Below are 27,295 nucleotides of genomic sequence, written 5' to 3' on the forward strand. Positions count from 1 at the left end.
CATCATCATCATCATCATCATCATCATCATCATCATCATCATCATCATCATCATCATCATCATCATCTTGCCTGAACTGGCCTTTGCCACAAGGCAGTAGCGTCAATACAATTGGTGTCACCTGGTGTGATAACTCATGGTGTCACACCCCCTTGACCTCCACCCCTACCAGACCAAAGAGAATCATTAGTAATGCTTTTTGTACTAATGTTACACCTTAATAATTCTGTATATCCCTGAATGTAATGCCAATAGTTGTGACTTAACTCCTAAACAATTCTAACATTCGAACTCCTGAAGCTGGAGGCTGCTCTCCACAAGAGACTGCCGCTTCATGCGTGGACAAAAGGCATCCATTTAGGGAGCAGCACTGGTGTTACTTGAGTGGTTTTTGCCAGTCACCCCACTTAAAGTGTCACTTAGTGTGGCCCGCAAACCCCCCCCCCATGTCCCTTAGTGATGCCTCAGCCACAAGGCTTGCATGGGAGAGGAGCTTCTCAGTCAGTGCGCAGCCAGCTATTCCATTGTTGTTCCCAGGTTGACCAGGTGGCAAAGGGAGCAGTGACTGAGATTGGATGTTTTGAAAGTACAGTAGAATAGTAGACCTAATATCAAGAAATAAATGTAGAGGAAGGGGAGCTAGGGTTGCCACATAATATGAAAGGGGGTAGTAGCCCAAAAAAAGTTTGGGGACCACTGTGTTAGGTGTTGACAAACTTGTAACTTATGACAAACACATCCTCCCCATAAAGAGGAATGGGTGTGGGCAAATGACTTTTCTTTTCCCAAAACATGTCACCAAAAGTATTCTTTATGATGCTAGACAGAACCCATGACTTCTACCTTCTGAAGATCTCTCTTCAACTATTTTTTAACCTTTTACATTCTAGATATGAGGTTATAACTTTAGGTTTTCCACCATGGGATCCAGCACATGGGCGCAAAATTCTTGAACACTGGAACACTTAATCTTTCTTTGCATTTATTGCCCAGAAATATTTCCACCTCTCTGAACACGGAATTGTATTCTTAGTTTGGGACGTATTTCACTTAAAGCAGGCCATTTCCCTTCTTTAAAACACACACACACATAGAGAGAGGCACTTTTCACCATTCTAAATCCCTGGCGCACATTGCCCATGGGGGTGATGTGACTGTGCGTCATCATGCAACCCCTTCTGCATTAAGCTCAGCAGTGCAGTGCTTCCTTTTTGCATTCTGAGACTCTACTAGGAAATCCAATACTCTTATTCAGTATGTTCTACCTCTGTGTTGAAAAGGAAAGCCAACACCTACACCATATTTCTTTGCATCCCAGCTGGAAAAACTTACTTTCTTAGACTACCAAAGATATGGATGGTGGAATGGGTTGGGCCGAATGGCCCTTGCCATCTCTTCCAACTTTGTGATTCTATCTATGATTCTATGGGGTTATTCAGACATTATTTTTTAGGAGTGAATAATCTGACTCCCGTATTCCTGTTTTGTTGTTCACCCTATTTTTTTATTGGAAATACATCTCTGTGCATCTCTGCAAGTTCTGTTGCTTTCATGTTTCAGCACTGCAAATAAAGATGGAGCCAATGATGCGGATGTATTCCAAACACATTCAAGGCATGCAGAGAAAACTTTATCCTGGGTCTCTTCTCATTGGTTATTCACACAGCTGACAATGCAAACCTTTTAGGAAAATATTGAGAGAAAAACCTGAGACTGATTATCCCAGGTTAAGTGGGGGTTTTAGGTGCCCCCCCCCAAAAAAAAATACTTCAGCAGATGAATTCAAAATACACATGAAGAACAGAGATTAATCCCACATTTGTCCAGGATTTTTTTCACCATCTAAATAATCCCTATGATATACATCCAGGGTTAGCTGTATTTCATAATATATTTTGTGCCTTTTGTTTGGTCTAGTAAGGGTATCACCACAATGCCTGCCTGCCTCCTTTTTTCCTCCTTTCTTTTCCTTTCTTCCTTCCCCCTTCTCTTTCTCTCTCTTTTTAATTGGGTGGAGTTTGCTATATTTCTTGAACTACAACTCCCAGAATCTGACCATGTTGTCTGAGGACTCTGGGAGCTGTACTAAAACAAAACAAAACAAAACAAAACAAAACAAAACACTCCCTGTAACCCCCCTGTAAACCTAACCTGCCTTTTGCAAGGAGTGAAGAACGTCTGGAGGGTTTTAAATAGTTCCTCAGGGAGTTAACTAGCAATAAACTGCTTGTGCAAATGCTTTAAACTGTGCTTAAACAGATGACCCTTGAGGAAAACCAGTTTTGTGTGTATTATGAAATAAAAGCAATTCTGAATGGAAGCAATGCTGATTCTTTTAAAGCTAAGTGCAAAGCAAAAGGGGGGAGGATCACATCAGCTTTTGTGAATGTGTTTGGCTTTCTCAAATGGTACTATCTGTGTGGGATGAATTTCAAGAAGCTTTGCTTCGTGACTCTTCTTCTTTGGAGATCTTTAAAACAGAGTTTGGATGGGTCTCTTCTGGGAGTGCTTTAGTTGTGTATTGAGGGTTGGAAGAAATGTCCCTTGTGGTCCCTTCTGCTCTATAGGCTTGTCCACATGGCCTAAAAGGAAGATCCCCATTTTGTTCCTGCACTGACCTGTTTAGACAATGCGTGGGACCAAAAAGGGTGGAATATGGGCCCAATCCACGCTACAGGGTGATTCTCTGGAGTAAAGAGTGTAGATGGAGGCTCTACACTTCAGTGCAGAGATGGGAGAGGAGCATTAGCAAGCAGTGAAAGCTGTGACCTCTTCCTACCCAGAAGCTCTAACTTACCACAGCATTTTCACTTGTGGGTTTGCACGGTTCCTCCTCCGGCAACATTCCTTTTGCAATCCATTGCACTGACATATTCACACAACAATGTTTGCGGAGAGTGTTGGCCCATTGTGGAGGCCAGATATGTGGACTGCTCCTGCTCCCCATAGATCTGGAAGCCCTGATGGTAAGCCAGGTTTTCCCATCAGAGTGGACAGGACCTATGATTCTATGAAGTTTGACTTGGGCTGCATCTGCACTGCAGAAATAATCTGGTTTGACAGCACTTTAACTGCCATTGCTCAATGCTATGAAATTCTGGGATCTGTAGTTTGCTGTGACACCAAGCAAAGCAAAGCTCTGGTGCCACAACAAACTACAGTTCCCAGAATTTCATAGCATTGAGCAATGGCAGTTAAAGTGCTGTCAAACCGGATTATTTCTGCAGTACAGATGCAATCCTGCTTGACCATAACATGAACAGTAACCTCCCCAATATAGTATTATCTTTTGTAACCCACCCTATAATTGGGGTCCCTCTGTGCCAGCAACAGAAAGAATATGCTTTTTTAAATGGTTGAAAGATACGTTTCTTGGGTGTCAGGCATCCCTGAGAAGCCAAACCCTGGACTGATGAAAGTCTCTGCAGTTTGCAATATAGTCTGTGAAAAATTCACACTGGCAGAAAACAACTTTTTTCTGTGAAGGAAACAGACATATTAATTTCTGTGCAGAAAATGCTGTTTCCTGTGCATGAAATGATGTTTTCAAAGCAAAAATGTCCCATGCAAATTTTGTCTAGGATCCCAAACTGCAAATAGTCTTCAATAACTGCACAGTTTTTCTTTATCTTTCTTACAGCAGGAAGCAACTGGCTAAAATGACTTATCGCTTCTTTAGGGAAGAAAATTAGCAAAGGATTGCATCTCTACTATACTTTAAGACCATATGAGAGGTTCTCAAATCACCACATTGCTGCTGAAACTCTCAATGAACCTGTTTTTTGTTCCCATGTTCATTGTGCCATAACCAGACGCATACACACCCTTCTACCACTCTTTCCCCAGTTCTGAAGGATTGGCTCTGCCCTGTTCAACTATTTCTCACAGGAGCCAGCTGCTGCCCTGCAGGTGAGTTTCCCTGGAAATAATAAATAGCTGAAAGGAAGCCACACTGAACAATTCACCAGCCAGGAGGGTCCCTGGAGCCTTATTAATCGCAGCAAGAGTGGCAGTTCTGCAGACGACAGGCTCCTAGGCCCCCAAAAGTTCCTCTTCATTGCTCTTTGCCACTGCTGACACCTTTCCAAGAAGATGAAACAGTAGTAGGTTGTGTTACTAAAAAAATGGAGTGGTATAAGTTGTGTACCAGCAAAAGTGAGAATTTATTAACAAATCTCTGTTAGCATTAGAGATCGTGATGTAATTCTTCAGCAATGTGGTCTTTCCAACTAAAAATATGCATAATATAGTTCAAGTGTTTTAATTGTTTTCAGTGTTATTGTTTTAAAAAATTGTGTTTTACTTGGAGATACCATCCATGGTTTGAAAATATATACATTCCAAAAAACAAGCTTTGATTTGGCTATTTTGTATAAAGGGACACTTTTTTTTTTACTATCAATTGTATGTAATGAAACTTAAGCACCCCTGGATTTTGGTATCCAAGGGGGTCTTGGAACCAAACCCAGCAGATATCAAGAGCCTTCTGTATCTCACATATCCCAGAATTCCATAGCACTGGGCCAGTTCAAATGGTGGCAATTATTTCTGCAGTCCACAGTCTTCAAAGTCTATTCACAAGTCAGGACTTACTCTGTGAAAAATTGTGCATGGTTGTTTTGCACAGAAAACAACATTTTCTGTACAGGGAATGGCTTTCTTTATTCAAAAATATTCTGCCCAGATTCCTTTGCAGAAAATGCTGCATTCTGTACAAAACCACTGTGTGCAAATTTTGCCCAGAATAAGTTGCCAAAGTGCAAAGACTTGTCAATCCAGGATCCTTCTCATCAGAGTTTTTATATACTCAAAAAACCTTGCTTTTCAGTCATCTTTCAGCTATTTTTGAATACTACATCCATCCATAATTAGAGATGCTGGGGAAATTGTTTTTGCAGTTTGCTGGTCTCAAACCTTCTCTCATGACCATAGACACTCATGATCCTGGACTGCTTTATCTCTATTAAATTTCTAGCCAGGAGGGAAAGCTCCACTGCTCTCAAAATTTATGGAGATATTTAAGTTTATGCCTGTGGAAAAGCACTGTGTTACTTTTGAAAGTGATGGATGATGATAAAAGAGATGCAAATGAAAGGGAAGCGAGAAGGAGTGCATAGATTTATGTAAACAAGTGCATATAAGTGGCTTCATATTAGCGCGCCTTGTAGAAAGTATTACTCTGTGTAGTATTTTCTAACCAAAATCTACCACCAGGAGGGTGGAAGTGATGGTGATGTGAGAAGCTGGACAATCCTGGAGAAAGCCAGACAATCCCACATTGATGTGTGCTGGGTTTTAGCACCAAACACAGTCTTGGATAGGTCTGGGACTTGCAGTCATTTCCAACTCCAAACAGGCAGAATAGAAGTAGATCAATCAATAGGCAGCAAACTAACCAATGGGGTTTTAGTGAAGGCAAAGGAATGTCCATGAAGAATAAAGTGCGAATTCCCCACATCTATTCTCATGTTGCCGCAGGCAAAAGAAACATCTGCAAAGAATGTCTGGAACCAGAATTGTTCAGGTTTTTTGAGAACATTTTGTAGGGCTAGACTGGAGGCTAGATTTTGATCAGAGGCTAGATTATAACAGCCGGGGTGGGAGAGTTGGAGCTGCTACTTTGAATTAATTTCTCTCCCCTCTTTTTCTTTCCTGACAGCTCCGTCCTCCTTTTTACAAATTGGACTGGCTCTCTTCTTGCACTCCCAAGTCCAGGAAGCCTCCTCGATTTGTCTGATAACTACAGCCTCCATCTCCCAGGGCTGTTGACATGGAAGCCGTCCATGACCTCCCTCTCCCAATTTCAAAACCAGTACCAAAGAAACAAATAATGAGGAACAGAAACCAGAACCTCAAGGCTCCTAGGGAAGAGTCCAAGGCCCTCCCGGCCTGCATTCTGATTTATGAAAGCCGACGTGGCTGCTGACCTTTCACCGTGGCTGCACCACTTGAGGGGACTTGTGAGACCACCCGGGACCCTAGGAGTACAAAAATGACAAGGAGCACCAATTAGGTTGCGCCGCCCTCATTAACGCCATTAGGCATCCGCGTTTGGAAGAGGAAAGGCGGCTCGATCGGAGATGAGCCAATGTTGCTGGAATGTCCATCCAGGCAAGCCAGCAAAGCAGAGGCTGCATTACTGGACCAACCTTCCTGATATCCCTCTCGGCAGAAATCTTGGGGTTTTGCTACTCCATACGTCAAGTCATTTCCAGATGCAGTTTTCTCAACTGCATACACTTCATCCCTGCCATTCTTTCCTCTGGAAAGGCTGGAGGAATCACACGCATCCCTGTTCGTATTTTAGGCAAACAGAAATTCCCTTTGCACATGCTGTTGTACCTTTTGGGCCATTGCACAGCATTCCACATTCAGTTCACAGTTGAATACAGGCTATAGGCAGAGTCCCATAAGCATAACTGCTACATGTGCAGTCGCACTATCTTAGAAGGTGAACAGCTATTTGCTAGTGGTTTCGATGTACAAGAATCTTCATGATGTCATAGAAGCATAGAGTTGGAAGAGACCGCAAGAGCCATCCAGTCCAACCCCCTGCCATGCAGGAACTCTCAATCAAAGCATCCCCAGTAGATGGCCATCCAGCCTCTGTTTAAAGACCTCCAATGAAGGAGACTCCACCACACTCCGAGGAAGTGTGTCCCATTGTCATGGTCAGTGGCATCACTAGGGCTGGTCTCACCCCAATGTGGTAACTCATGCTATCATCTCCAGGCTATGAGCCACAAGGCTAATGGCCCTACAGGAGTAGATTGGGACACTGTGGAAGAATGAAAGAATCATAGGATGAAGCAAGCTTGTTTTCTGCTGCTCCATAGAGTAGGACATGGAGCAATGGATGCAGACTACAGGAAAACAGATTCCATCTCAAGATTAGGAAGAACTTCTGGACAGTAAGAGCTGAAATGGGCTTCAAGGGAGCCCTGGTGGTGCAGTGGTTAAATGCTGATACTGCAGCTACAAAGTTGTGAGTTTGATCCCAGACACGGCTCCTGGTTGACTCAGCTTTCCTTCCTTTTGTAGGTTGGTAAAATTAGTGCCCAGTTTGATGGGGGCAGTTGGCTTACAAATTGTAAGCCACTTAGAGAGTGTTGAGTTCACTATTAAGTGGTATAGAAATGTAAACGCTATTGCTATTGCTGTTTGACAGTGGAAAATACTGCTGTCTTGGAGGGTGTTGGAGACTCCTTCTTTGGAGGTTTTCAAGCAGAGGCTGGATCTCCATCTGCCACAGGTAGTGCTTGGATTGCACCTTCTTGCATGGCAGAAGGGGGTCTCCTTTGGGGGTCTCTTCCACCTCTAGAATTCTTTGAAATCTCTGCATATCGAGTTATGCATTAATTTTACTATGAATAGCATCATTGTGCATCTGAATCAAGGCAGCCTGTGCATGCTGAATGGCACAATGAAATGTACATGCACATCCATGCATGCTGTGGAAAGTATGTGCCTGTGCAATCCACACCTGCATGTACAACTCCACTTCTTCAGCCTTAAATTGAATGCAGATGTTCCACATCGGAGAAAACTGTCCAGCCACTTCAGTTGGGAATGCACATGTGCCATAGACACCAATATCTTACCAGCCACTGTAATGTAGATATACCCCACGCCATGCTGCTAGTATAGGATCTATTGTGTTGTAAGTGTGTTTGAATTCAAGAGACAAGATCCAGGAGTAGCTGTGTTGGCCATGTAGCAAATCCAATAATTCCTGTATGGTTTTTGACACCTTGCCTAATGAAGAAGCCAGCAGAAGTTTGAAAGCTTGAAACACGTATATTGTGCATTTTGGTTGTCTCAATAAAGGTATCACTCTTTGGTGGATTTTTTGATATTAAATACAACAGGTCTAGTTTCAGCTTACAGTTGAAACACTGAGCTCTACTACACGAATCCCTAGAAAAGAAAGCAATAGAATAAAAGGGAGAGAGAGGACAAGAAAGGAAAACTTTCAGCTACAGATAACTGGCAGCACACACTTATATTTTGAAAAGGAGGTTTCTTGCAGACAGCCAGAATCCCTGAGGTTTGCACCTAGGACACGCCAGCATTCAAGATACAGCCGTGGGATTTGATCGTTCTCCTGGGGCCTGGACGTCTGCAAAGCAGAATGTATAAATAGCTCTTTCGGGGGGGGGGGGGGGGGATTGAAATTGCGCACTCTTGCCAATCCTCTTTGAGCACCACACATGTGGGAATCGGTGCCAGGCGTTTGGAGGAGGCTCCGTTCTCAACAGCTCTTGTGTTTTCTGGCAGTGCCCTGGGGCATTTGTTTTGAAGCGGTGTTTACGCGCCTTTGATCAGACATGTTTAACTTTTCAGCTGCATGACAGCAGCAAAACAACTTTGATACGTGGCTAATGAAACACATTGCGTTGGGGAGCGCTTAACAAGGTCTTGCACATCCTCTGCTATGGCAGCGGAGGATGTGAGTTGTTGGGGGGAGAGGAAAGAGCAGGGTGCAGAAATGTTGCAAATATAGTTTGGAGGGGAAGAAAACAAAAGCAAACACAGCCGCCAAGAACAGAGTGCCAACTCTGGATTCGGAGCATCTCAAACCAATTTTAGACTGCCTTTGATCTGACATGGACACAAGAGCCATGCAAAATCCTCCGTAATTTCATCTGGGGGCCTGTCAGACCGTAACAGGAAAAGAGGCCACAGTACTCCATCCTTAAGGCTTTTATTCAGGGTGGGCCTTTAAACATAGCCCTCTTCTACCTCACTGCTCAGGGACCTTAATATAGCAAGCCAAACCATGTATCCAAGCCTGCTTGGTATTCAAAAGATCCCAAGACTTAAGAAAACTCAGCCACAGGCGCTGGCATTAGCTATGAAAGTCCATGCCCTGAGTAATTTTGATCCTCTTCTTCAGGATTCTAGCCCTCATGGCCTCAAAGAGGTTTGAGCATGCCACAACTTGGTTGCATCTACACTAGTGATTCCCAAATGTTGGCCCTCCATATGTTTTGGACATTAGCTCCCAGAATTCTGGACAGTTGGCCAAGTTATCTGGGACTTCTGGAAGCTGGAGTCCAAAACACCCAGAGGGCCAAAGCTTGGGAATCACTTATTGTAAAATACAGTATAGAAATAATGCAGTTGGACACCACTTCAAGTGCTGAAGCTCCATCCTATGCCGGGTGAACAGACGTCCTCCTTTCCCAGGACATGTCCTACATTTCAGCCTTCTGTCCAGGAAGAATTCCAAAATGCCCTCCATTTTAAAACTTGACTGAGAAGCATGAATTTACATTTATAGCAGTGTTTTTGCAGTGCCCTCCATTTTTCTTGAATGCCCTGCATTTTGTGATGCCTTGTCCTCCTTTGCAGTTGTAACATATGGTCACCCCCTGCATCCTATAAAATGCAGGGATACATAGTTTTACAAGGACTCTAGCTTTCTCTGCAAAAGAGTGCTAGTGCATCACCAAACTACACATCCCAAGATTCTGTTGGATGAAGCCATGGCAGTTCGAGTGGTGTCAAACTACATTATTTCTACAGTGTCTGAACTCCGAGTCACTTTGTCAAAATGCCACTCAAGGACATCTGTGTCAGACACACTTCTTGATTCCTCTGTTTAAAGTCAAAGGAAACTAAAGTCTGCAAAAGGAGCTCCTTGACATCTGTGAATTCAATATTCATACTTTGGACAGTTTATTGTTACTGTTATGAACATTCAAATCAGCTCCAATTTATGAGGATGGTCTCCCAGGATTTCCTTGAGCAGATTTATTCAGAGGAGGTCTGCCATTGTCTTCCCCTGAGGCTGAGAGAGTGTGACTTGTCCAAGTTCACACAAGAGGTTTGCATGGTTGAGCGGGGATTTGGACCCTGGTCTCCCAGAGTGTTGGATTAGGACTCCTTTTGGGTCCTGGTTTTCCTCTGTGAGATATGGGAGAGTATGGGACTTATTACATGCAAAATTTGCCCGTGGTTCTTTTGTGCACAAAACGTTGCTTCCTCGGCAGAAAATGTCGTTTTCTATACAAAAATGTGTGTTCCTCTCTGTGTATGTTTCTGCACACATGTGTCTTCGCGTTGCTTGTTGAGCTATGGTGCCCTGAGTAATTTGGAAGCAACTGGCAAAACTGAGTATTCCTTGCCTTAAAAGATGAAGCCCATGCTGCCTGTTATCCACTGGCAGTCTCCCATCCAAGTACTAACCAGGGCTGATCCTGCTGAGCTTCCACGATTAGACAGAATCTGGTACCTTTAGGAGGTTTATATCCTACTTGTATAAAAATGCCTCCTGCAAACTCTGTGCACAATAAGTCCTGAAATACTTTCCCGCAGTCAGAAAAAATAATCACTAAAATTATATGCTTCTTCCTTCAAGGAGAAAATTGAATGAAGAACCAAACCCCTAGTTTTCAAAGAGATAGATTTGTTAATCTGTTTCAGCATAAAAAAGTAAGGTAGGGGCAGAGAAGGTATTTAGTTGTATTGATGGGTTTTAGCATGAGGTTTTGTGGATTTTAGTCCATTTCTTCAAATGCATTGACGGAATCAATGTGAAAACCACAGGTTGCTCAGTTGTATAGGGGTTTTTTTTTGGGGGGGGGGGGTCAGAGTGTAAGAGGATACAGAAAGATAAAATTTATGGCCTTCAAAGAGCTGTGTACCTGTATCATCTTACACAACTCTTTGAAGGTTTAAGGGCAGCATCACAATTTATAACATTCCATTATCCTATTACACTCTGACTGCACTTTTGTCACCGTCACTTGGAAGAGGCTTCTTTTGTATTATAAATTGCCAATTTGCTCCAATTTCTGATTATTATAATTTTCAGATCATTGGTAGACCCATGTCAACAAAAAGTGTCACATTTTCAAGTGCTGAACTCTGGGCCATCATGATGTTCCTGTTCCCGCAGAAGAAAGTTCCAAAGGAAATCCATGAATGCATGATGGCAACATTGAGTAACAAGCGCCCATCATACTCAACCGTGAAGAGATGATGCTCCAACTTTCCGCATGGAGGTTCTGAGCCAGAAGCAAGGTCTGGGAAGCCTCCAAACAGTGTCAGCTCCTGAGATTATTGAGCATGTTCATGGCCTGATTTTGGCAGATCAGCAAATCACAGCTAAAACAATTGCTGAGACACGAGAAATATCGTGGGATGCATTGGGTTTATAATTCATGAGCAGTTGGCAATGTAGAAGCTGTCAGCCAAGTGGGTGCCAAAATGTTTGAATGCTGACCAGAAACAAAACTGAGTGGATAGCTCCAAGTTGATTTTGCTGCATTTTGAGTGATCTAGTGATAGTTCTTTTGGAATGACTTGTCACTGTTGATGAAACGTGGTTACATTACTATGATTCAGAGACCAAACCACAGTCCTTGCTGTGGCAGCACTTAGGTTTTCCATGGCCAAAGAAATTCAAGACTCAGGGGTCATCAGGAAAAGCAATGGCCACAGTTTTTTGGGATAAGGAAAGTATTTTGATGACCGACTATCATGTGAAGGTCTGTATCTTACTGAGCTGACTGAAGGAGGCACAGAAGGAAAACACCAAGGGAAGTTGCATAAAGTTGTTCTCTATTTGCAGAACAATGCACCTGCTCACAGAGATGGCAAGAGGATGGACATTTTGAACAATTTGGGATTTCAATGCATAGACCACCCACCCTACTCACCAGATCTTGCTCCATCTGACTATTTCTTGTTTTCAAACCTTAAAAAGAATTTGAAAGGAAGAAAATTTTCAAATGATTCAGCGCACTTTGCAGCAAGAGAGCAGTATTTCAATGGCCAGACACCAGATTTTTATTTTTTATTATTTTTGGATAAAGAAAATTCAGAAATGATGTGCCAACTGCATCAGACTCAGAGTGAATACAGTGGTACCCCGGGATACGAATTACCCAGCTTACGAATTTTTCGGGATACGAAAAAATCCCATAGGGATTTATTGTTTCGGCTTACGAAGGTTTTTTCGGGTTACGAAAAAACCTCGGCGCTATGCCGCCACCGGAGGGCAGCAGAGAGCTATTTTTTTCCATTAGCGCCTATGGCAATTCAGGTTACGAAGGTTTTTCGGGTTACGAAATTAGCCGCGGAACGAATTAATTTCGTAACCCGAGGTACCACTGTATGTGGACTAGCATGCAAGTTTCATGGCTCTCAGTCATTCCCTTCTTGGTTGGGCTGAGACCTTTTCAGCATCAATTCATATGTAAATGGACATGGATTACAATAGGCTGGGAGCAATTATATAGCAAAACTGGACCCCAAGCGTCTCATGTTACTGAGCCCCTCAGGCACTATGACTCAAAGTGTGCTAAATGACCAAGCACACAGAAATATTAAGAAAGGTGTTGTTGAGCCCTCCCAGGAATAATAAAGATCGTCTGCCATCTAAACTGTTCAAATTTACTTGGTTATAAGCGCTATTGAGGAAGAAAGCATGATGAGAAATGATGTCACACCAGTATGCATTGCATACACTTGTAAACTAGCACAATTGTGGCAGGGCAGCAGGCTGACATGATAAAATTGTTAGGAAATGACATTTATGTGTCCACAAGATAGAGCTGTAGCGGAATCTATTACAGTTCCAGTGGCAGTTGACAGTTGACACTTGCATTATGGAATGTTGATGCTGTCAGTCCTTCAGAGAGAGAGTGTATCAGTTATGACAGTTGGTGTTAGAGTAACTGCCTCTCTGTTTTTGTTGTTATGGTTGTTTGGTTGGCAAAGTAACTTATTTATTAAAGTAACTTATTTATTAAAGCCCTCGTGAAGAGTGAAGGCTTGAAGTGCTCTTGTCGTTATTTCTCAAGCCGGGACCTTAAGGCCGTTTGCATTGGTGAAGGATTATTTTCCTTCTTGGCCTGAATACCTTTGCAGACATCTCTTCAGATTCCTTATCCCTGGCGTCCTGTCGACGTGGTTCAACTCTGCAGGTGGTCGTGGCAGACAAAGTGCGTCTTTCCATGCCCTAACAAAAATCCTAAGGAAATGAGGGTCCTCACCTCTTGTAAGCTAATCTAGATTCTGTCTAGGGTTCCATTATCACCTTCCAGCCACCTGAGTGCCCAGTTCAAGATAGTAGGTAACTAGATCGTCCGAATTCCCACCAACACTGCATTCTTAAACATCGGTGATCAGTGCAGGATCCCAGCTGGAGTATCTCAGCTGAGAACCAGCTAAACAGAGGCTGGATGGCCATCTGTCGGAGGTGTTTTGATTGTGTATTCCTCCTTGGCAGGACTGGATGGCCCTTGAGGTATCTTCCAACTCTACGATTCTCTAGGCAATTGGTTCCACTGCCAAATATTTCTTACTGTCAAGAAGTTCCTGCTAAAGTTCAGTCAAAATCTACCTCCTTGTAACCCAAAGTGGGGAGTTCCTTGAAACATCCTTCTGCTACCTTTAAAAGCTTTTGTTCAGCATTTAGAATGGGGTTTTTTGTGGGCCAAACTGGCATTTTGGGGGCAATTTTAAGAGGGAATGCTTGGGTTTTGAGAGGGCATGCAGGATTTCTCAAAGGACTGCACAGGTTCCCATCCAGAGCACATGGCCGCCTTTCTAAAGATGACCCCAATGGCTTTCTGAGCTATTGACCTGCGTTTTCTCTTAGAAAAAAGCTCCCAGCAGAGCTTCTGGTGGCTGATGCAGCAGAGAAGACTGTAATTCGGAAGAGCCAAAAGGGAGGAGGGAAGGAGGCCGTAAAAATCACTGGGGAGGAAAAATGGCTTCCACTAAGTGATATATATATATATATATATTCCCTTCTTAATTTCATTTTCATTTAAACATCTTTAACATTTAAATCTGCTGTGTACATTTTTTTTTTGTAAAGAAAAGACAAAGATTCTCTGTCTCTCTCTTTTACCTTTACCGCTTTAAAATCTATGTGGTTAAAGTGGCCCTATTAAAACTCTCCCCTTTGCCAAGTAAATCCTCCCCCAGTAAAACAGCATTAAAGATTGAGGAAATTAGCTGAGAACTGGGACTGATCCCAACCTCCCATAAACGGGAGTACTTTGACCCATTAATCAGGCTTGGCCTCCGCTTTAAAGAATGAGAGCCTCCCGGCAAGATCTTCCACCACTAAAAGCATGTTAAATATTTATTGTGGCTGAGCGCTGGAGCACTTTCTTTGGTGGGAGAGAAGCTGTTTCAAACACACACACACCGCACAAAGAATGGGGACTGCAAACCCCATTGGCTTCTCACCTGTTAGCATTATTCTCCAAAGACCCCTCATCCTAGAAAGCTACGCTATATATTGGTTTGTGAAAGCCCACAACATCAGGGTAGTTAAACAGTGACCCATGGAGCAGATGCATCCTCCTTCCCATTGGTCCTTGTGACTTTCAGGGTAACAGAGACCCTTCTATTTTTCGGGGTGGGTGGGGGGGTGGGGAGAGACCCTTTGGTCGAAACAGAACAGGGCATCCAATGAAACAGGGCATGCTGTCAGGGGATTCTAAGAATCATAACCTAAAAAGGTAACTTTCCCCAATGTTGCTTCCACCCTCGCAACCCAAGGGTGGTTGCCACCATCCACTCATGACCCTTTCACACATGGCAGAATTAAGTTCCTAGTAACAATTTAGCCTAATACCACGTTCTGTCACTAGGTGCCACTATTGCAAATACTTGCTTCCTGTGCTGCACATGGCCTAATATTCCACATCACACTGAAAAGCAATGCTCACAATCAGCTTCCTCCCAAAATCAAGAATGTTAGCCATGCAACACTGACTACACAAATCCAATCCTCCAGGGCATTACTAAAATTACTATAAGCTTGCACTTAACAGAGGTCCCCTCCATCTCTTGATTTTCAGAGCAGCTGCACTGGGACAAACAAACCAGTATGAATGCACACCTTTCTCCAACTGTTCTTTAGAGCTCAGTGGAAATAACTCTTCCATCCAATTGTTGCCTTCATTTTCTAATCTTAGTGGTCCAATGTGGCAGAAGTACAATGTGAGTAACAGAAGAAGGCAGGAGAACTACATCCTGTCTGCATCTTGCAGGGAAAGCACCAGTAATTCCCCATTAAGCCACTTAAATGTGGTCAAGTGTCCATCCAAAAAGTAGAATCCTTCATATGAACTCCATAGGTTGCCACCACCAGAGAGCAGAGACTTTGGCCTCTGTTTACTTGACACCCAGCCAGCAACATAAATGCTTCCTCAGCTGATGTGCAGAGATCCTTTCTGATAGGACTGCATTTAAAATTGGACAGGATAAACCACTACCAAAGCCTGCTAAGCAGATGTTGACTCTCCCTTATGCAGAATGCTTTGAACCAGAGATGATTTGGATTTCAGGTGTTTTTGGATTTTGAGGGGGAGGATTTTGGAATACTTGTATTTGCATCAACAGGTATCTTGGAGATGGATCCAAGTGCAAACACAAAATTCATTTATGCTTCATATACACCTGATACACATAGCCTGAAAGTAATCCTATACAATATTTTAAAAATAATTTTGTGCATGAAACAAAGTTTGTCTGCATTGAACCATTGCAAAAGTGCGTCACTATCTCTGCCAGCCATGAAAAAAGGTTTATTTTTTTTGGAATATTTCAGATGTCAGAATTCTAGATAAGGGAGACTTAACTTGCATTTATTTTGAAGGTTAAAGTAAACAAGGAAGAGAACTGGTGTGGTGTAGTGGCTTGAGTAGTGGACTGCAACTCTGAGAGACCAGGGTTCAAATCCCTGCTCAGGCCTAAAAATGGAGTAACTTCAGGCATGTTGTACTGTCTCAGTCTCAGAGGAAGGCAATGGTCAGCCTAGACAGACAGACAGACAGACAGACAGACAGACAGATGATTCATAGATAGAAATGGATTTGCACATGAGCTGTGCAAATGCAGATAGAAAGACAGAATTGGATTTTCACCCACTCCTGCCATTAAATGAATTTAATATTTGTGAAGAGCTATGACTTGTAGTAGTAATTGTAGTTGTTGTGTCTGCCTTCAAGTCACCTCCTTACAGACACATCCAACTGGGTTCAGGGAGATTTAGTTCTGCTAAAGTCCCAAAGCCAGATCTGGGCTCAGGCTGTTGAAAGAGGAGGGCTTGTCCCAAGAGTTGGTTTCCCCTGCCACAGCACTGCAAGTCAACACTCCAGCATCTGTTGACAGCCAGTGAGACACAGCCTGGCTAAGATCCATCTCCTCCTCCCTTTTCATCCATTCCTGCCGTTTAATTAACCCCTGAGTTCCCATAATGCTCTCCACCAGCACTAGCAACTCAGTGGTCCAGCCGGCTTTCATCTGCAGCCTGTCATTACTTTCTAATATCCGCTGTCACTGCCGCTGCCTCCCGCTCATCTTCTTTCACACTAACTGTTCTTGCAATAATTGTCTTTCCTCACTCCTGTAAACAAAAGGTAGACCCATCAGTGCAGATTAACCTGTACGCTGTTAGCGGCACCAACAACCCCGGCGCTCAGCGGCCCGAGCATGGCTCTCCTTTGCAGAACTGACAGCCAGCGAGCGGCTTCTCCAATTAGGGCCTCCAAGACATCCCACCAGGCATATGCCTGTTTTCACAGAGGGATATCTCTCCAGCTTTGCACCCCAAACAAAGATATCCCTCCTTCTCTCATCAATGGATTTTGCATGAAGCATAAAGGCCAGAGAAGAGATACCACCAGACTATTTGTACAGCTGAGGTTCAGATTGTCTGAAAGAGCATATCTTCCTATATAAACCTGGCAGAGACTTAAGCTTCCCAGAAAAGGGCTATCTCTTGGTTCCACCACACTCACAAGCCTGTCTAGCAAGGACACAGGAGACAGTCTTCTTGGTGGCTGCTCCCAGGCTGTCGGATTTCTTTCCAAAGGTTGATTGCATTGGCTATGTTCTGCAATAGAACATGCAACTTGGTGCATAACTGTACATGCAACAGGATATGCTACAGAACAAACAATGGAATGTACCCTGTATGCATTCCACACACATGCACAATGGCACTGTACACACAACACTGTTTCCAAGCTGTTGAACTGAACATCATATGAACTTATTTGAGTCACACGATCTTTGGAGGAAGGCCTTTCTCATAGAAGTTTATCGCACCGGGTTCTCGGCCCGGCCCGGCAGGAAACGGAAACGAGTGGGGGACGGATTTTACCGCACACACCCGTCCCTCACTCGTTCCGTTCCCCCTCTCTTCCCTGCCCATTCCGTTCCAGAGGGGACGCTTTTTGAGAACTGTTCAGAACAGTTCTCAAAAATTTCCCCCTCTGGAACGGATTAAGAACAGAAGAGAGGGGGAACGGAACGAATGAGGGACGGATGCGTGCGGTAAAATCCGTCCCCCACTCGTTCCGCACTCATCCCTACTCCTTCCGTTCCGTGCTCAGAACGGAATGGAAGGAACGCAGTGCGATAAAGTTCTTAGTCTCACCACCATCACAGGCCTTCTTGGTGGCTGCTCCCATGCAGCCCCTGATCCCAAGTTTTGTGGCTCATGGGGCACTCTGCCCAACTAATTTGGGGCTAATTCTTTTTTAAAAAAATTTATATTGCATTTATTTATTTGCCTATAAACGTCCCAAAATGCCATATAATTTCCTCCTTCTTTGGGTTTTTTAAAGCAGAAGCTAGGTGACCATCTGTCAGAGCGAGTGCTTTGATGGTGTCTTCCTGGTGTTGGACTGAATGGCTTTTGGGGTCCCTTCCGACTCTGGGATTCTCTTATTCTAAACATGTGTTTCTAGTTCCTCAGAGATTTGGGAGCTTGTAGTCCCAGAAAGTCATCTTTTCCAGTCTCTGGAAACAGGATACACTATGCAGCCCCATTGGGAGATATTCAAAAAAGACTAATCTGTGCCTAATTCCCGCCCCACAGTTGCTAAACCCCCCAATGGAATTGATGCTTTGGCTATGCACATTTTTGCTGACGGCCCCCAGCAGTATATCTCCTTGACTGCCTGCTATGTTGTCACAATTTTAATACAGAATTCTAGATGGAGTATGTTTGCCAAAGAAAAAGAGGCAGAAAAAAAGAGAGAGGCTTTTGTCTCACCATCCAGCCTTCTCTCCTAATGAAACCCAGGACATCATCTTAACATTATTTGCAAGACCTGACAGAGTCAACCCAGAGCTAAAAAAAATAAACTGCAAAATGGCAAACAGAAATGTTGTGACATCATTCTCCATGTGTCCAGATATGCTGGGGTGTCCCATGGGTGGGAAACAAAGGGGCAACAATTGTTCCTGTCCCATGCAATTGTTTCTCCTTCCATTTTGAGGCAGCTAGGCTCTTCTATTTCCCCATCTGGCATCGAGAAAGGCTTAGGGTTGTGGAGGGTGGCAGAGAATTCAGAACCGAAGGGAGACGAGGGAAGCAGAAACAAATAAACCTGACACGAGCCAGGAAGTTTGATGGAGGGAGACCGTTGGTGGCTTGGAGACTGCTATTAATGGAGAGCTCTCTCTAATTGCTTTTGTGTAATTGGCGGCTGCTAGGCGGAACTGGGTAATAAATGAAATCCAATTACATTTTCTCTCCGTATTTATTTTATTAAGTAGAATTCGTCAAGTGAATGAAAGGCCCACTTCAAGGTAATGGCTCGTGACTGAGAAGGAGGCAGCCTTCATTTCGCTGCCTGGTGGACCAACACAGGCACTACTTCCTCCCACATTGTCCACATCCTTGCATTTAAGAGAGGAGACAGTGGTCGGCCAGTTGTCCATTTCAGGAATTTGACCCTAGACCAGAAGATTGTTGGTGAATGACAAGCATCTGACAAGGCTTCTGGAGTCTGGCTCTGCAAACCATGATTCCTTCTGCATCCTGTGAGCCACAAAAACTGTTCATCTATCACTTCTCCCATGTGCCAATGCATGCATAGCCAAGAATGCACTCAAGCTGGAATCTTGTGTTGATCTGGAATCCAGTGTCTAGGTCTGGGCACCACAATTCAAGAGGGATATTGAGAAGCTGGAACTTGTCCAGAGGAAGGCAGCCAAAATGGTAAAAAGTCTGGAAACCAAAACCCTCTGAGGAGCAGCTTAGGGAGCTAGGTATGTTTAAACTGCGGAAGAGGAGGTCAAGGGGAGACATGATAACCATGTTTAAATATGTGAAGGGATGTCATATTGGTAATGGAGCAATGCATCACCAGAAATATAGTGTCTAGATTGGGGGAAGTAACAGTACCACTCCATTCTGCTTTGATCAGGTCTCACCTGGAATATTGTGTCCAGTTCTGGGCACCACAATTCAAAAAGGATGTTGACAAGTTGGAGCATGTCCAGAGGAGGACCACCAAAATGGTAAAGGATCTGGAAACCATGCTGTATGAGGAGAAACTTAGAAAGCTGGGTATGTTTAGCCTGAGGAAGAGAAAGTTAAGAGATGGCACGAGAGCCCTGGTTGAATATATGAAGGGATGTCATATTGAGGATGGAGTGAGTTTGCTTTCTGCTGCTCCAGAGATTAAGATACAGAGCAATGGATTCAAACTAAAGAAAAAGAGACTCCACCTCAACATTAGGTTGAACATAATAACAGTGGAAGACACTGCTGCTTCAGAGTGTAATGGAGTCTCCTCCTTTGGAGTTTTCAAACAAGGTCTTTAGCCTTCTTTCCCAAAGAGTGTTGATGCCTTACAAAACTACAAATCCCAGGATTCTGTAGGATGGATCAAGGGCAGTAAAAGTGGTGTCAAACTTGATTATTTGCACAGTGTAGCTGCACCCAAGATCTATGGGCTGCCATGGTTCTATGATACATTGGCCTGAGATCTTGTGGGACTAATCCTTAGTTAGCCACAAAGTCATGGTGCGGTTTTAGGAATCCTGATGTTTCGTGAACATTTTTAATGCCAGAGGTTTAAATTGAGAATCTGGGTGATAGCCGGCTCTGAGACTCCCTTCCTAGCGAGGCTAGAATGTTCCCTTCATTGGCTGGTAAAGGTTTAGTAATAATAATAACGTTTATTTATAATGCCCGTTCCACCAAATTTTAATTATTATTATTCTGGCAAGCTTTTGAGAACAGAATGTCTTTTTAAAAAAGCTTCTGTAATAGGCTGTAGATGGCTTTTAATGGAATGGTTTTAAAACTACTTTTTTATTATTTTTAATGGCACGCTTTAAACAGTTTTAAATTTTACTGATAGTTTCAATTTCATTTCACTGTTGGCTTTCCATAGATTTTAACTATATTGTACTTGTTTTAATTTGTATGCACCCATCGCTCAGCTGTTTATGTGCGTCTATCACTAGTGAAAATTAAGGATGCACAGATCCAGGTCGGATCTACAGAACAGAGCTTAGAAATATTATCATTTGGAGCACAAATACCAGAAGCCCCCACTCATGCTAAGTCCTTTCTTTGAAGAAGAAAAAAAGCCCAGCACATTTCAGTTAGGAGATTATATATATATATATATATATATATATATATATATATATATATCATAGAACCAAGGAATCATAGAGTTGGAAGAGACCACAAAGACCATCCAGTCCAATCCCCTGCCAGGCAGGAACCCAGGAGATTTCAAGCTGCTTTCTTTTGAAGAATGCCTTGAAATAGGCCAAAGGCACTGGGCTATTTCTTCAAATGAATGCACTCCAAGACTTTGCCCCTATTTTTAATGCACCACAAGACTTTGGCCTGTTACAGACTGCCAAAATAAAGCTGCTTCAGGTCTCTTTGGAGATATGCTATTTCAATGACGCATGGGTCCTAAGAGTCCAGAGGTCGCACCAAAGCCACACTCCATTCCTAAGCACTGGAGTGCAGCTTTGGTGCAGCTTCCGGATTCTTAGGATGCATGCATCATTTAAACAGCGTACTTCCAAAGAGACCCGAAGCAGCTTTATTTTGGCAGTCTGTAACAGACCTTTGTCTCTACATTGGATACTTTCAATTTTCTTTGCTTTCACTTGTAGTTCCCTGAAGCAACTTTCCTAGGCTCTGCTCAAGAATTCCACCTCACTTTTGCACCTTTAAAAAGGAGATTATTATTACACTGTCCTGTAGAAGTATTTTCTCCCAATAGGGAATTAAGATGACCAATTCTTTGGAATGAAAATGTGTTTTGCAGGCTAAAAATGCTATCAGGACTCAGTCCCCAGACTATAGACACTTTATGCGGAGTCACGGAAATGGAAATGGTCTTGAAGTGTTGCTCTGTCTCTGCCTAACCCATTTCTCCCAAGGATTGTGCCGTGTGGCATTGTGGGCATTGTGCTGTCTTGTTTGGCATTTTATTTTATTTTGGAAGTGGAGGGATGTGGAACCATTTGGCAATTGATGGCAAATCCTCAGCAACATGGCAAGGGCTAGGAAATGAAGATCTCTGCTCTAATGTATCAAACCAAGGTGTTGTCACACAAACATTGCAACCTGCATTTGACAAAGAAAAGTGGCATCACTAGTGGTAACCACTGTGTCCATTAGTAAGGATGGGGTGGTCCTGTTGCCCCTTCAGATCTAGTGGGGCTGCTGACTGGACAGAAAAGGAAAGTGAAGATGGCAAGAAAGGAAGGAGCCTGTGACACCACTTCTGTCACTGTTGGCACCCCGCTTTCCCAACCAGCCAGCATCCCTACCAAACCCAGAAAGGGCTGCTGGATGGCAAATGCACATCATCTCCACCAGAAGCTCAAGGGCAGAGGAGCCCTGGATGGAGGAGGTGGGCAACCAGGAGGGTCGTGGGACAGAAAGTGAGTGATGAGTCCCATTGGTGTCATCTCATCCCAGTGAATTCCACACACTCCTTGTATCTCCCCTGGCTAAGAAAGACATACTGGAGAACAGGAATTGGGTCAAGTCACATGGACCCCTCTACATCACCCCCAAGGACATGATGAAGAAGCCAAAAGTGTACAACCCCATGCAATCTCCATGGTCACAGAAAAAGGCAGACCACAGCAGTTCCAGGATATTAGGGTCTATGGGTGAGCAGGAGACTCTCATCCTCAGTTGTGGGAGAGACCTCTGAATGGTTGCCATGGACAAATGTGTCAATGCCACAGTGCCAGCAAATGTTTCCAAAGGCATCAATTGCCCAAGATGGTGTTTCCATCCTGGAAGGGCTTGCATGGACCATAGCCTCAAAATGTCCTGATTTGGCATTTTGCAACCCATGAACAAATGATAACCAAACCATATCCTACATGGGAAATAGGTACATTTAGCCTGGGGAAGAGAAGCTTAAAGGGGTGACATGACAGTCCCATTTAAATATTTGAAGAGATGTCACACTGTGGATTGAGCAAACCTCTTTTCAGCTGCTCCAGTAAGTTCTGCTGCTACAGGAAAAAAGACATTCTGACAAAATATTAAGAAGAACATCCTGATGAGAAGGGCTACTAAACAGTGTAATACTCAAGAGGATGGTGAAGTGTCCTTCTTTGGAGGTTTTCAAACAGAGGTTGGATGGCCATCTGTCACAGGGTGGGCTTTGAGGGTGTTTTGGTGCATCCTAGAAGTAGGTTGGACAGGATGGCCCTTGGGATCTCTTCCAGTTCTATGATCCTTTTATTCTTTCCAGTTCTACATTGTGGTCCTTTGCACACTACACAACCATAGGCAGTTTGATCCCACATTAACTGACTAGGGGCCCATTCACTCTGCACCATTATAACACTATTATTCACACACTAACTTTCATGGCTCCATCCAATGGAGTCCTGGGATTCATAGACCACCGAGGGACTAGAGCTCTCTGGCTGAGATTCCCAAGCACTCCACACTGAACCTCCAGTCTCAGGACTGCACTTGATGAAATGTTTACAGTTCTCTGCCAGACAGTTTTAGTGTGCCCCCTAAAATGATAAATCCCACTGCTATAGTCATATGGCGTGAACTTCAGTGAGGTCCAAAGCTGGCCTAGAATGGTCCTATGGAGCAGAGGTCCCCTTGCCCAAAGGTCATGCTATAGATGACTAGAAGCAAAGTTGTCACCATCCTCATGGTGAGGAGGAAAGAGGGAGAGAAGGAAGGAAGGAAGGAAGGAAGGAAGGAAGGAAGGAAGCCAGTCACACAAAAACCACGGTTACCCACACCATTGCTAGGGATGCGGATATGCGTTTGATGTGAGACTGGATGTTGGAACATTTTTATTTTATTCTATTTCATGTGCTGCCTTTCTCCCAGAGTATGACCCAAGGTGACTCACAGAAAGAAATCAATTAAATTTTACAGTGCAATTTTAAAAACAATTAAAATAGTCACAATGAAAAGAATATACAATTATTTAAATACATACAAAAGCTAAGAAGTAAATAAAATACAGACCCCAATAAAAAAGCCTCCCTGGTGTACTTACATATTAAAAACAATACTTTGCCTGGTGGCTAAAGAAAAACAGTGAGGGGTCCATCCTAGTCTCCTGTGGAAAGGAGTTCCAGAGGTTGGAAGTAGCCACAGAGGAGGTTCTTTCTTGTTTCCTCATCAAGTAAGCCTGTGATATTGGCAGAGCTGAGAGAAAGCCTTCCCTAGAAATGGTAGGATGAAACTAAGAATTGAGATAATGTAGTGTGGCACCACTTTAAGTGCTGTAGCTCCATCCTATGCAATCCTGGGATTTGTAGTTTTACAAGTTTTACAAGGTCTTTCACCTTCCCTGCCAGAGATTGTTGGTGCCTCCCAAAACTACAAAGCCCAGCATTGGAATCATAGAGTCGGAAGAGACCACAAGGGCTATCCAGTCCAACCCCCTGCCATGCACGATCTCTCAGTCTGTAGAATGGAGCCATGGCTGTTAAAGTGGTGTCCAACTGCATTATTTCTACAGTGGGTCCAGGCTATCTGAAGGTCTGTATCTGCCAGAGGCCTTTCTCTCTATCCCACCACCCTTTGAGGCCAATCTGGTGGGAACAAGAGAGACAAGGTCTTCCTGGTGGCTGCTCCCAGACTTTGGAACCCCCTTCCTAGAAAGGCCAAGATGGCCTTCTTCCTGCTCTCCTTTCGACAGTAGATCAGAGAATCATAGAGACTCCACTACACTCTGAGGAAGGAGTGTGTTCCACTGTCGAACAGCCCTTACTGTCAGGAAGGTCCTCCTAATGTTGAAGTGGAATCTCTTTTCCTGCAGGTTGCATCCATTGCTCCGGGTCCTAGTCTCTGGAGCAGCAGAAAACACGTTAGCTCCCTCCTCAATATGACATCCCTTCAAGTATTTAAACAGGGCTATCATATCACCTCTTAACCTTCTCTTCTCCAGTCTAAACATCCCCAGCTCCCTGAGTCGTTCCTCATAGGGCATGGTTTCCAGACCTTTCACCATTTTAGTCGCCCTCCTTTGGACACATGGCTCCAGTTTCTCAATGTCCTTTTTGAATTGTGTCACCCAGAACTAGACACAATATTCCAGGGGGCCCTGACCAGAGCAGAATAGAGTGGCACTATTACTTCTCTTGATCTAGACACTATACTTTTATTGATGCAGCCTAAAATTGCATTGGCCTTTTTAGCTGACACATCACACTGTTGACTCAAGATCAGCTTGTGGTCTACTTGGACTCCAAGATCCCTTTCACACGTAGTTTCATTCAGCCAAGTGTCACCCATCCTGTATCTATGCATTTCATTTTTCCACCCTAAGTGCAGTACCTTACATTTATCCATATTGAATTCCATTTTGTTCACTTTGGCCCAGCTTTCAAATCTATTCAGGTCATTTTGAATCTTGATCCTGTCCCCTGGAGTATTAGCTATTCCTCCTAATTTGGTGTCATCTGCAAATTTGATATGTATGCCCCCAATTCTGTCCTCCAAGTCATTGATAAAGATGTTGAATAGCTCTGTGCACAGGACAGAGCCCTCTGGGACCCCACTGGTCACTTCTCTCCAGGCTGAAAAGGAGCCATTGCTGAGCACCAGATATTCATTCAAGAGATTAACTTTTTAATGGCAGAGAGTGGGGAAAGAAATGAAAGATAAATTAATAAGTAAACCACTGCATTGTACTATTTTTAATGTGCAATATTTGTAACTTTTAAAATTGTTTCATTGCTTTTTAATTTTTCTAGCTACATTTTAATGCTTTTGTATTATTATTAACTTGTTTTAAAATTTGTTGTTAACTACCTTGAGTTCCTATAGGGGGAGAAAGGTGGGATATAAATAAATTGATGATTGTCATCATCGTCGTCATCATCATCATCATCAACAACAACAACAATATAAATGCACATCCTTATAGTTGCACATGATTGTTCTCAACCACCTTTCTGGTGAATACTGACATTGCAAAACTGGTTGTTTCATTGCACAATGGGCCACATGCAGTGACTGCCTATGGAAACCCCTCTGAGTCAGGCAAAGGCACTGACAAATCACTAGATAGTGTTACAGAATGTGCAAGTGCACATGAAATTCTGACTGTGCAACTGAGAACAGAATCCATCAATTGTACAATGGCCAGGGAGGTAAAACCACATGTGTGAAGGAACATAGGCAACACACACAAAAGACTTTAGTTAGTCTACAGTTTTTGCTTCTTTTATGTTGTGCTGAATGGGCTTGCTCCTACTGCAACCCTAACAAGATGGCTGGGGATGGCGGGGATTGTAGTCTAATGCCTCGGATTAGAAACCACAACTATGCAAAAACAACAGCAACAACAACCTCCCTTTACATCACATCCCACTTCTACAACTCTTCTTTTGACACTTCTCAGTCTGGCTCTACACCATGTTTTAACCACTGTGTCACTTCTGTCACTGGCAAAACCTTCTCTGCTTGGTAATTTGTGGCAATGAAGTGTCAGCGGCAAGGAAAATCTATGACATCCCAGGAGCGTGTAAATCTCTGATCCATAAATTTGTGCAGGCAGGGCACATCTACTGGTGCCCCATCTAAATCCCCCACCCTACTCCGCTTTCCTCAACATGCAAACTTCTTTTCTTTTTCACGTCAGTGCCTGCATTTAGCAAAAGAGAAGCCAAAGCACACATGGAAGAGTGAAGGCGAGAAAGGGGCCCGTGTGTGATCTCTCTCGCAGAACCTGTCTGTGCGAGTTTGTTAGACACAGTAATGAGCCGAGCGCCCGTTCTGTTAAAAAAAGGATTCGGCGGAGCTGGCACTGTCTCAGCAAGTGCACTTAGAGCGGCTGCAAGAACCTGACGATAAAGGAGCAAGAGGAATCTTTGCAGGCAAGACTTTCAGGTGTAAATTTAAGATATTAAGTCACGTTGGGCCACACGCACACAGAGGCATTGGAGAGGTACGCCAGCCAAGGAACCAGAGTATCTAGCAGTTTCGGTGGAGGGTTTAGACCAGCCTGGGTTTCAGACCAAACTTTCATCAAATCATAGAATTTTGGAGTTAGAAGGGGCCATAAGGGTATCTAGTCTAATCCCCCTCCATGCAGGAATACACAGCTAAGCACTCCTGAAAGATGCCAATTTTAAAGAACTGCAAAGAGAGGGCACCACTGGAGACCAGGTTCGATTCCCCTCTCGGCCATGAAACCCATGAAACCCTGGTAAGTCACACGCTCTTAGGAGTTTATCAGACAAGGGGAATTGGAAGTATAATCCGATGGCAATCTGAACGCAATCATGGGGTTTAACATTATTGCGTGATAGACCACCACACACAAATTCAGGCAATGGGAAGTCAGTCCAAACGCAAACAGGGGGTTTCACGTTATTCTGTGATAGACTGCCACACACAAATTTGGGCAATGGCACGCTATTTTCGAGCAATGGGAAGTCAGTTCGAACGCAATGCGCATTCACGTAATTGCACTAAACTAGCAACCTTAAGTGAATGCGTTCTGGCCCCACTTTCTTTTCATTCAAATTTAAGAGAAATTCCTCCCGTTTGATAAACTTCTCAGCCTCAGGGAAAGGCAACAGCAAATCCCCTTTGAAGAAATCTCACCAAGAAAACCCCACAGTCGGTTTGCCTTGGGGCTGCCATACGTTAGAAATAACTTGAAGGCACATAACAACAACAACAACAACAACAAGAAACAATGCTTTTAACTGAGGCTTGAAACTGATTGCTTTTTTTAGTTGTTCTAATTTTTAGATGTTGCTTTTAATTCTCTGCATTGGAGTTGCTACTCCATTTTGGTGGGGACATGGGGTAGAAATATAGTAAACCTGTCAATGAATAAACACCTGGTTCCCCCAGTGATTCTGCACTAACAGAAAGGGCTGATACTGAAACATGTATCTTCCTGCTGAGTCCTAACCTTCACTTATCTCTTATCCTTACACACACAAGTATGTAGCCGGGGGCATTGTGGTGTGTGGCTCTCCTATTTCTGCCAGTAATGATGTTGCTGAAACCCAGTTGCACCTCTTTGTGCCA

At 43.6% G+C, this 27,295-nt stretch overlaps 1 protein-coding gene and 1 pseudogene across 1 annotated transcript in view; one reads left to right on the forward strand and one right to left on the reverse strand.

The window, feature by feature from the left end:
- Positions 1–27,295, reverse strand: part of CNTFR (ciliary neurotrophic factor receptor) — a 549,220-nt gene that overhangs the window by 384,046 nt on the left and 137,879 nt on the right. The gene's annotated exons all lie outside the window — the stretch shown is intronic.
- LOC121920717 overlaps positions 1–27,295 on the forward strand; it is a 145,940-nt pseudogene that overhangs the window by 356 nt on the left and 118,289 nt on the right.

The sequence above is a fragment of the Sceloporus undulatus genome, chromosome 2 (genome assembly GCF_019175285.1).
Source record: "Sceloporus undulatus isolate JIND9_A2432 ecotype Alabama chromosome 2, SceUnd_v1.1, whole genome shotgun sequence".
In the NCBI taxonomy this organism is placed as follows: Eukaryota; Metazoa; Chordata; class Lepidosauria; order Squamata; family Phrynosomatidae; genus Sceloporus; species Sceloporus undulatus.